Source organism: Rhagoletis zephyria, unplaced genomic scaffold (assembly GCF_001687245.7).
Source record: "Rhagoletis zephyria isolate East Lansing unplaced genomic scaffold, Rhagoletis_zephyria_1.1 Rzeph_scaffold_00023, whole genome shotgun sequence".
Classification (NCBI taxonomy): domain Eukaryota; kingdom Metazoa; phylum Arthropoda; class Insecta; order Diptera; family Tephritidae; genus Rhagoletis; species Rhagoletis zephyria.
In genome coordinates this window covers 816,186-827,860 of record NW_016157107.1, presented here as the reverse complement: position 1 = coordinate 827,860, position 11,675 = coordinate 816,186, and positions in this window count along the sequence as shown.

Below are 11,675 nucleotides of genomic sequence, written 5' to 3'. Positions count from 1 at the left end.
TATTTTCCGCAAGGGAATATGCTTCTCAAACAAACTATTTACGAACATATTAAAGTGTTTTAACTTGTCGTTGACATCTGCAAGAAACCATATGCTCTCCCAATTCATGGAAGAAGCTCCTTTATGTAAAGAGGAAATATCTATATTCTTTAAATCTCTAAATACTAGTTCACGCGCTACATGTGACTTCCTTAAGTTAATGTTGTAAGATAAGAATAATAGGTCGTGATCTGATATACCAGCTAGCGATAGGTGCTCATTATGATTTACATACTTGGAGTCACCTATACATACCAAATCTAAAAGGCTAGGCTTGCAATTCGGAGAAAAACGGGTGGCATGTTGATTCATAATTACTAAACCAGCTGCCCAATTATCATAAATAAATTTTTCGCAACCCAAGTCTTTCTGCAGCAAGTTAATATTAAAATCTCCACATACTAGCACGTGTTCATATAAAAGTGATAACTCAGATATCTTGCAAAATAGAGTTGAAAGATCATTACGTTTATTGGGGTTATACACACAGACCACCAAGCACTTTGACGAGGTAGAACCTGCTTCAACAAACATATATTCAGCTTGTTCTGCTGAACCCGATGCGTGTATAAGTTTTTGCTGTAAATAATTTTTGCAATAAATTGCGATACCACCACCCCTACCACCGGTATTTCTGTCATTTCTCAGTACTCTAAAATCGTCCAAAGCATAATATTTGTCATCAACGCCCATTTTAAACCACGTTTCAGATATGCAAAAAACATCTACATATATTTAACCCTTCCAGCATATAATTTAAATGATCTATTTTATCGGAGTTTAAACTGCGTGCATTTAAATAGCAAACATTCAACCCTCAACACAAGTTTGAGCAAGGTTCTATCCAGTTCATTGTTAGCGCCCGCACCAGTGTTAATCACTATATAACAATAAACCACTCAATGCTTTACGTTGGCTAATCACATACAACACATAAGAGATATAAGAGTAATAAAAGTATGATAGGTAAAAGAAGGTATTGCAGTAGTACAGAGAACGTAAGGAAGAGAATAAGAAGTACAAACTCATGATCAGCGTTGCCATTTTAGCCGTTTTCCGGCTAGATTTAGCCGGTTTTGATAGCAACTAGCCGGAGAAAATTCGATCTAGCCGGCAGCCGATTTGTTAGCCGGTTTGTAAGAAAAAGTTAGCCGTTTTTAGCCGATTTTACTATTTGCCTAATTTTCAGGTGCAAAAAGTAAACAAGTTGTTCGAAAGCAATAATGCAGACCCAATGAAGATTTTTAATGAACTCAATGTTTTACTTTCGCATCTATGCTCCCTAGTGGTTATTAGCGCGGACACATTTGATCCTATATGCTCCCCGTTGGAACCATACCTTGCTCCATTTCCTCAGTTTTATCACAGTTTTGAAGAGTATTTAAAAACAAAAGTAAGCACAAACGCTTTTGACCACGAAGCTGAGAAAATAATTCGAGAAAATGGTCGCTATTTTATTATCACTTTAATAAAGGAATTACGCCAACCAACGCCTCCCTACAAATATTGCCACACTAAAAAAGATTTACTTTTTTCGGTTGGAAATGCATTAAGAGTAATTAAACCAAAAGTATTTGTTCAACTACAGCAACAAAAACACAAATATAATGCCGACGAAATAACATCCATAGAGATGCAATGGCAACGGTTAACGTTACATACCTGGAGTAATTTAGACTCAACTGTAAAATTTTGGGCCGAAGTTTATCAATTTCGAAATGCCCTAGGAGAAAACCCTTTTGCTGACCTTTCCAACCTAGTTTTTAGTTTTCTTGTTTTGCCTATAAGTCATGCAGAAGTAGAGCGAATATTTAGTTCAATGAATATAATAAAAACTAAGCAAAGAAATCCAATGTGCGTTAAAACGTTAAACGCTGTTTTATATATAACATACGGTTTAAAACGTGAAGAAAAATGCTGCCATACTTTTACTGTAGATGACGATCTCTTAAAATTAATGAATTCAGGTGATATATACAATAGTGTTTCATTTGATGATGAGGAATATACACTCGATATAAATTAATGGTGTTAACTAGTCTTTCGTTTCTTGCGATTTATTTAAATAAAGCATGTAAATTTTCACTAAAACATTTTAGCCGTTTTTAGCCGCTTTTTTTTGTCAATCTAGCCGGTCGGCCCAAAAAGTTCTGGCAACACTGCTCATGATCGCTAGGATAAGATTATATATATATATATATACGTATGTAATTATACTTAACAGTGTTGCCATCTTTTGATTTTCAAAAAGCACCAAAAACTTGGAACCACACTAAAAGCACTAAATTTTTTTGAATCAAGGGATACTTTTTTCATAACATAATACCGAAACTGGTAAAATCTCGAGAAAGAAAAGTCGAATCGCATCAAACGAAAATGATGCCTAATTAGAAATGAGAAAATAATTTGATGTTTTCATTATATAACCTCAAATAACGATAAAACCCGCGTTTTTTGCACTTTGAGGTTAGGATATCTCAAAATTCTAGTGCTAGAGCAAATGTGAGGCCAGACTTGGACTCAGCACTAAGAAACGAGGTGTTTACTCAGGTGGTAAAAAAAACAAAATTTGTACAAATAATTAGAAAAGAAAAAAAGAAATACTTAACTTACTTGTGTACTAGCATTTTCAACGCGAATATAATTTAACAAGGTGGATTTGCAACTTCAGCTTTTTATCAATCATGGTTGTATTTTAGTCCATTTAAATTTGAAGATTCTTGTAAATTCAGTGCAGCCTTAAATATTTCAAATTATTTCAGGTTTTAACTATCTCGAAGTAATTTTAGTTTAGGAAAAAACCACTAAAAAAGGAACCAGACACTAAATAATTTTTTTTGGCGTTTTAATTTTCAAAAATCACTAAATCTAGTGCTGAAAGCACCAAGTTGGCAACTATGATACTTGATATATTATTTAGCAGCAGGCACAGTACGCTCTTATGTCTCCATATTCGTCACTCGCACAGCTACGTCGGGTGAACTCGCACATACACATTCCCTCGTATTGAAAACGCCGCCGCTAACCTCATTTGCTTTTTCATTAATATTGCAGAGTGCATTAATTCGCGGTTGCCTTTCGTTAAACATTCGTGAACAAATAATTCTCCATCAATATTGTACCCAATATCGCGAAGCACAAGCGACCTTTTGTGCTCTTTGCTGAACTTAGCCAGTGATTTGAACAGCATAGATCGATGCTCAGCCGAGTCAAGTTTAACAATTATAGGAGCATGGATGTTGTTGCGAGAAGGCAATCGAAATATCGAGCGGACAGCTGGCGTAGGCTTGGCACATTTTCCCAAGAGTTTCACCAAGCTTTTCACCATCTACTCGCGGAAGACCATTTAAAATGAGGTCTGTGGAAATACCTTTGTTTTGAATCTCATTAAGTTCCGCTTTTAGTAGCTGAATCTCATCTTTCAACTGCCATGTACAGAGTACTCTACAATTGCCGATTCAGCTTTCTCCAAACGGCCTTCGATTTTTCGCATCTCCCTACTAAAGTTCATGATTTCAGCCGACATCTCACTCATCCTCTGCATGACTTTCTCTTCGGATTCTTTCATACGCTCCGTTATTTGCTCGATTATGTTTTTCTTTTGCAAATCGAGTTTCTCTTCTAGACGCTCAAGCCAGGTGGGAGGTAAGGGGCTCTAAATTTTTCTTTCCTTACTCTGAACACTTACAGCATTTTTCGACGATAAATACATTTGTTGTGCAGCTCTTGTTTTCGTTGGCGCCATCATCAACTTTTGAAGTATGTTTTTGCACACAAATTAGGTTGTAAATATTTTGCACACAAATTAAGTTTAAGTTATCACGATAACACTAGCGAATAGCTGTTTTAAGCTTGTTTATAATCTAAGCGGTAGTTTAATCAGTGGAAATGGAGTTATTATCAACTTTACTGCAGCACACTGGAAAATACGTCTACTCAGCACGACACATCGCCTTAATTCTGGGTTTTCCAGCCTATTTCGCTGTTTTATTTTGCCTTTTTTTATAGGTTTTTCGGCCCTAAAAATCCGTTCCCTGGTATCGCGGTTGTTTCTTTCTGTCTTTAGAAGGTTTGTAAAAAAATTGGAAAAGTGGTGTTGCTAGATATCTGAAATATCAAAAAACAAATGAAAATTTCCAGCCCATTTCGTTGTTTTATTCTGCCTTTTTTATAGGTTTTTCGGTTCTAAAAATCCTTTCCCTGGTATCGCGGTTGTTTCTTTCTGTATGTAGAAGGTTTGTAAAAAAAAATTGTGTTGCCAGATATCTGAAATATCAAAAAACAAATAAAATTTAAATAAGCCGCAATAATGCTATTTCGCTGAGAATGTATAAACAAATTTAACACAGAAAAAAATATGGTTGCTACCATTCGGAAAATATCTTTACATATAAAAATTAATTGCTGTTCGCGTGTTATCGCATAACTCAATAACGGCTCAACAGATTTGCTCTGCTGAACTATCCGAAAATTTTTTATCTACAGTCCGATTTGCTTGAAATGTTGTACCTAGGTAACTTTTTGCCTAGACTAGCATATAGGACTCTTTTCTTCTAGTAAGTGAACCGATCTATTCGAAAAATCTTATTTATGGTCCGTTTTGCTTGAAAATCGGCACACGTATTATAGATATACAACGAAAAGAATTATATAATTATTTTATTTGATATTTTTCTATGCTTATTATCTTTACTAATTATATAAAGATAAATTACTTCTTTTAATAAAAGGTGATCTCGGGAACGGCTTTACCGATTTTTTTTAAATTTTGGACACATACTGCAGACTTTCCAAGGATGGTTATAGGCTGATAATAATTTGGATATATCAAGGGAGTGTGGCATCTCCCATACAAAGGGAATGTTTATACCGTATATCTCTGAAAGTACATATTTGTGGTAGAGTCCTGGAACTTTGTATGGAGATATTTGAAGTCACTCCCATACTCATAGAGAAATTTGGGGTTATTGGAAAATATGCCTATCTGGAAATACATACATAATTCTTGAACTCCTTCCCTACCAGAACAGACTAGGTAAACACTCCTTATTTTACAGTATTCTACTGTACATTTTTGTGTACGTGTGAGTTTTTGTACTATATAGTACAGGATGAAAATATCGTAACTCTGCGGATGTGGTTGCAAGCTCAAAGGTATCCCAAAGGACCCCGCAGAATTTGTATGGGAAATGGCTTTCGGCTAATTTCCCTGAAGTTTTGCATGATGATAGTCCTTAAGACGTAGAACAAAAGTCTCTTTAGGCCTAAAGCTCCAAGGTTCTTAGTTTACGAGTGACAGCCTGTCAAAGTCGAACTTTTTTTACTCATGCGCTGTATAGCATAAACACGGGAGTGATGTTTTTATCAGATATGTAAGGTTATATATATGTATATACTCATACATAGAGCTGTTTATATCTATATATGTATGTAGGTGTTGTCCCCACATGTATATATTATACATATATATGAATATATGTGTGTGTAGACAAAGCCTATACAGATATAAACAGTTTTATATATGAGGATATACATATATGTATATTATACATATATGCATTTGAAGACAATACCTATACAGACATAAAGAGTTATATATGAGTATATACATACATATACCCTTATATCTCCGATAAAAACATCACTCCCGTGTTTACACTATACAGCGTATGAGTAAAAAAGTTCGACTTTGACAGGCGGTAGCTCTTAAATTAGGAACCTTGGACCTTTATGGAGGCTTTCGATCTACGGGTTAAGGACTATATTCATTCCATATTATTTATAAGAGTATGAGTTCATGTGTAAATTAGTACAATTGCTCACAGACTCCATTAGTTTCTTGTAGGGTATATGAACTAATCATTAATTATTACTATTCCAACATTCTGAGCATTTCGATTTGCCGCATCCAATGTGGTATTGAGTAAGGATTCATCGGGATACCTTATGTTTTCATGATGTCGTGCATATCCTAAGAACCACAATACACTTGCAACGTGCGCGCATGTACCTAGAGTACGTGCTCCGTTTTGACAGGTGCAATAATAGCCTACAATCGGCTCTCTATCATTTTCGTCATCTGCAATGTCAGCATTTTGACCCACGTATGATATAAAAAGTTGATGCCTAGTCGCATTACGAAACCTAGAATTGATACCCACTCGCAAGAATCCAGCGACATTTATATTTCGATCAAGTTGGAATTCATCATCATTGTCTCTCACTAGCTTGTCTTGGACGTAAGACGGAGAAAGCTTTATCTGGTAGGTTCCTACAGTCAGATCTGTAAGGTAGATTAAGTCGAGAATAGGAAAATCTAAAACGTCTTCATTACTAAGTCGAGCCCACTGTGCATTTCTCCGCGTTAGATTATCGACTTCTACTCTTGCTTGCACAACATTAGGCATCCTTGACCTTCGAACCATTTCTCTTGCATATTGAACATCGGCATCTTGCATGGTTATAACAGGGTGATACCTGTTTATGATAGCTGCAGCTATGCGATAGAAAAAATTTAAGTTCTTTGCATGTTGCATGTTTATTATTTGAGCAAAAAACTTGAAAATAGACCTCAGATGTCCATTTCGTGCTTCTACTACCCAACGAATTTTAGTTACCATTCGGGTGTCGTTTGCATCTGGGGTAGAGAGCTGCCTTTGCCCAGGTTGAATCATTGCAGGCATCCTATGGTCAATACCAAGGTGCTGTAATATGGGTACAGCATCGCGATAACCCCTATCTACCAATACAATATCATCGTCCTGGAACCAGTTTGTCAAACCGTCAGCATCTCTATCAAATTGTTCTCGAAGAACTTCAGCATCATTATTACGAGCGTCAGAAAAATAAGGTCCAAAAATTGTGACAATAAAGCCATCTGGGGCTACTATGAGGGTTGGTTTCAATAGATGTCTATTTTTGTGAACAGAGTAGGACTGTCGTAATACGCGAAAGTTAGAAGTTTTGTGTATGTAGGAATATGTACTGTCAATTATAGCTATTGCTTTCTTTTCTGCAGGATCAGGATTGTAGAGCTCATTTGCAAAGTCTGTTACATGCTGTTCTATAAACTGCTGTCTAGTTATGGCATCAAGCCCGATATTTTCTGGAACAAATCTTTGTAGTAATGATGTTTTGACATAATCAATGATTGAACTGACATTTTGTCTGCTAGACTGATCAAAAATAATTTTCAAAAAGTCATCACTCAGTCCCTGCCTCATCTTACACAAAAAAATCAACAAATCTGTCCTGTGAACATGTCTCAATTTTCCGTTCTGTACTACCGGATCACAAAAAGTTAAAAGTTCTTCAAACTGTTGTTTATTGATTGGTGATAAGCATTCAAAATCATCATCAGTTAAGTTATCGTAGTCAATCCCTTTACCCCTTTCCAATACTACGTTTCTCATTCCTTGAAGAAAGACTTGTAATTGCTGGCCTCTAATAACATAAGGTCTGTTAATGAATCGTAAGCCAAGCATTACTGGGTTGAAGAAAACCCCGCAGTCATTCAGATAACGTCCACAACTACGTACATTTTTTGGTATAAAAATGTTTCTCTTTACAAAAACCTGACCCCTACATTCTAGAGATAACCTTTGGATGCCATTTTGCGCATTGCATATAATGCAAGTCTGAGATGCTGTTTGCGTAACAACGTTTAGTCGCATACAGGCCGGATCTGTATCCATTAAAGCAATCTCAGCGACGATTAACCGATTACAATTAACACATATTCTAGTGTTCTCATCTAGGGCTAGAGGTGGATGATTACGTTCATCTCTTCTAGTGATTGCTATTTGTCTTTTATTGATATTCTCAATATTATTCATAAATGCCAACTGACGTGCATTCAACTGCACATTACACACGTAGCAACGCATTTTCAAAGAATTTGTTATGTAAAGGTGAAATCAAACAAAAATCTGCAAGCAACTTGCACCGTAGTAGTTTCAGTAGCTACAGCGCTATACAGCTATACAGTAGCTTTATAGCGTATGGGTAAAAAAGTTCGACTTTGACAGGCTGTCGCTCGTAAACTAAGAACCTTGGAGCTTTGGGCCTAGAGAGACTTTTGTTCTACGTGTTAAGGACTACCATCCTACAAAATTTGAAGGAAATTAGCCGAAAGCCATTTCCCATACAAATTCTGCGGGGTCCTTTCTCATTACATTTGATCAGAAAAATTTAACAATCTTCTGTAACACTTCCGACCTTATCGCAGAAGTTACTATTATTCCTATCGAAATAGTTCCTTATTGCTGTATCGCTTTCGTACCATAAAGACGTGACGTTTTGGTAAAACAGTTCTTCCCGGGAACAGAGAGATTTCGAAAAAAATAGCGATATAATCGGTGATAATTTTCAAAGAAATGTCGTGCCGAATTAGTAACTTCCGCAATAGAAAATGCTGACAGGGATTCTAATATTTGTTTATACGAAATTTCCGAACTAATTTGTGATTGTTTTTGAGATTTGGAAACGAAAATGTACTTGTATTGGGGTATAGGCTAAATTTCCTGCCAGCATTTTCTATTGCGGAAGTTACTAATTCGATACGACATTTCTGTGAAAATCATCGCCACTTTTTCGAGTTCTTATCCGCTCTCGGGAAGAACTGTTCCACCTAGACGTCACGTATTTATGAAACGAAAGCGATACAGCAAATAGGAACTATTTCGATTGGGATAAGAGTAACTTGTGTGATAAAGTTGGAAGTGTTAAAGAAGATTCTTGGGTTGGTTAAATTTTTGATAAAATGTTATTAGAAATTTAGGATACCTTTGGGCTTGCAACCACAGCAGCAGAGTTACGCCATTTGCATTCTGCTTTCGGCTCAGATTTCTAGCTCAAACGCACCCATATTTTATGAAATTCATAAACATTTTAAGAAGCTGTTCCAAAAGTTCATTGTAAAAAGGCAATCAAATAACCCATCTTTTAAAATTAAAAAAATATTGTTATTTGTTATTCGAATATGATAATGGTGAAACTATAAATAAAAATAACAACAATAATAATAATGGTTTAATTACCCATGGAATATTATATTGCACGTTAATTGAAAATTCAAAAAGGATTGAGGAAATAATAAATATATAGAAATGTATAATTTTACTTGAGTGAACTTCCAATATTTGCTTTGTTAATTTTCAAAACTTCAAAGAGTCAAAATCGTCCGGAAAATAGAAAAGCGACAGAAATATTTTTTTTGATTTTGTGAAATGAGTAACTATCGCTTTGATAACTTCCAAATTGGATTGGAAGTTCCAATAGTGACGAAGAAGTGACATCGTAGCGATAGGCGATAAAATTCTCTTCCATTTGCCGGCAGTGTTGTTCTGGTAGGGACCTAAACGACCGAAACGATTTTAATTAAATTTTTTTATGTGTTTGAGTTCATTGCTATTGTAAAAAAAGATCTGGGCCTGAATCACGTATGACGATAATCGTCTGACGATATCGTGTTGGTGATTGTGTTGCTTCATGAAAACCAAAAATTGTTTGATCGTTTGTGCGATATCGTCAACTCAATTCGAATTTTGCTTCCCGTTTCAGTTTGAAATACCACGAAGTATTAAATAAACGTGCTTTCTTGCACGATAGTGAATTCAGTTTCGTTTAAAAGAAAAAAAACAGGTATATATTTAAATATAAATTTTTTTATTGTTTATACATCTTATGCTACATATATTCATAGTACTATGATATTGAATATATGAATGATTGATGAATATGTGAAGCATAAGATGAATAAACAACAAAAGCCAATTTCAAAACTGAAAAAACACAATTTCTTTTATAAGTTTTTAAGACTGGAATTGAAGAGATAGCTTTAATCCTTTATCCTTCCTAGAAAAACATATGCATAAACATTTTTTTTATATTGCTTCTGACCGCCATTTCAGCCAATTCGTTCAATCAATTTGTTTGCCTCGACTTAAATTCCGGCAGTACTAATATGTATCCTCCTTTGGATTCCTTAACGAAGGTGGTTATCCGTAATTGATAATTTTAATGTTTCAATTAAGTACCGACATAAAATCAGAGAATATGTCAGCTGACACGATCTATCTTATGGGATCTTTGTGTTAACTAAAACTCACCACAGCAGGACCGTAACCGTGGAAACACAATGCCAGCGAACGGGGAACTCACCACACCGAAATTACCGCTGTCAAAATTAGAACACCCGCCGGCATATGAAATTGAACACAGCCAAAGCGAAATGCGAAGTTCGCTCGGCGGCGTTTCGTGGCGATAGATTTATTTCTACATATCTCTGCTGGGCGATGGCGGCAGTACATGCCAAAGGTGGCCGTATGTTTATTTATACTTGTTATCATTTCTAAATATGGTTCCGTTTTTCAAAATATGGTCACTTAACTTATAAGTGCTGTTTTCGCTACCGCCCTAATTCTGTTAAAGTAGGCGAAATAGCAGGGCGAACGGTGAACGACGGCATCGCCCAATTCGGCGAACTTCGCCGTTCGCCGGGTATTGTGTTTCAAGCATTATGCTGTCGTTACCCAAAGAGAGATTCTCTCTCTCTGAGCAATTTGGTATGTTGATATATATGTTAGGGCGCTCCGTCGGTGGGTAACTTAACCATAAGAATAACTTGAATATGAATATACTTATGTAAATTCTGTGGGCAAAACGCATTTTTTTTAAAGAACTGCATTGTCCCTTTAGATGATGCATTAAAATATGCATGTATTTTTTAACAGAAATGTTCTTCGAAAGTACCGTAAACATTTAAGTATGCTTAAAATTTCGCTAATAAATTAGACCTCTGTTATTTTATCTCCAATATTTCTTGCTATTTACATCCTCTAACTAAGCGTCCGTTATTGTAAAGAGAATATCCATTATGATATCTTTACATTTCTTAGCCTCCTATTATTCCAGCTGAAGCACTATCTATGGAAATTTAAAACAATGTATTCACAAATATTTTGAGGACCAGTAGACCCACCATTACTTAGCTACCTTATTGCAATAAAGTATAGGAATAAAAATAAAAATGTGCTGTGAATAAAAAATAAAAAAAATAAAAATAAAAAAATCTCTGTCTCTATGAATTTAACCCGAGGCCAACAAAGTGGTAATCCAAAACGCATCCATTCAGTTACAGTAGGTATTGCCACAGCAGGGGAAAAATGAATTCTTGAATTTATTTTCAAAATTTGTATTTTATCAAAATCTCCAATATCGAAGTTTCACAAAAAAAAATATAGTGATTTTTAAATTGTTGACGGCACTACGATAATCGATACGATAGTAAGCAGCAACCATGAATCAGTGTTTTGCCGACATCTTTGTGCGTTTCTAAAACCAAGACTCAACATTTTAACAATAGCGACGTCTTAGAAACGCATCCTAACGGCTTTGTCCTTGTGGACCGACCCGATAGAGGCTGCACGCTTCCTAGGGCTGCCGTTAGTGGAACTTGACGACAACGACTGAGATATAAACCGATCTGGGCGGGGTTGTTGTAGCCGCTACAACAACAACAAACACGCCCAATATCGTTTGAACGACTATCGTGTCAAAGAAACGTGATGCATTTCCTTCAAGGTGGCACTGGAGTCGAGTTATTGGTAAAAATCAGGGACCATAAATAACAGTTA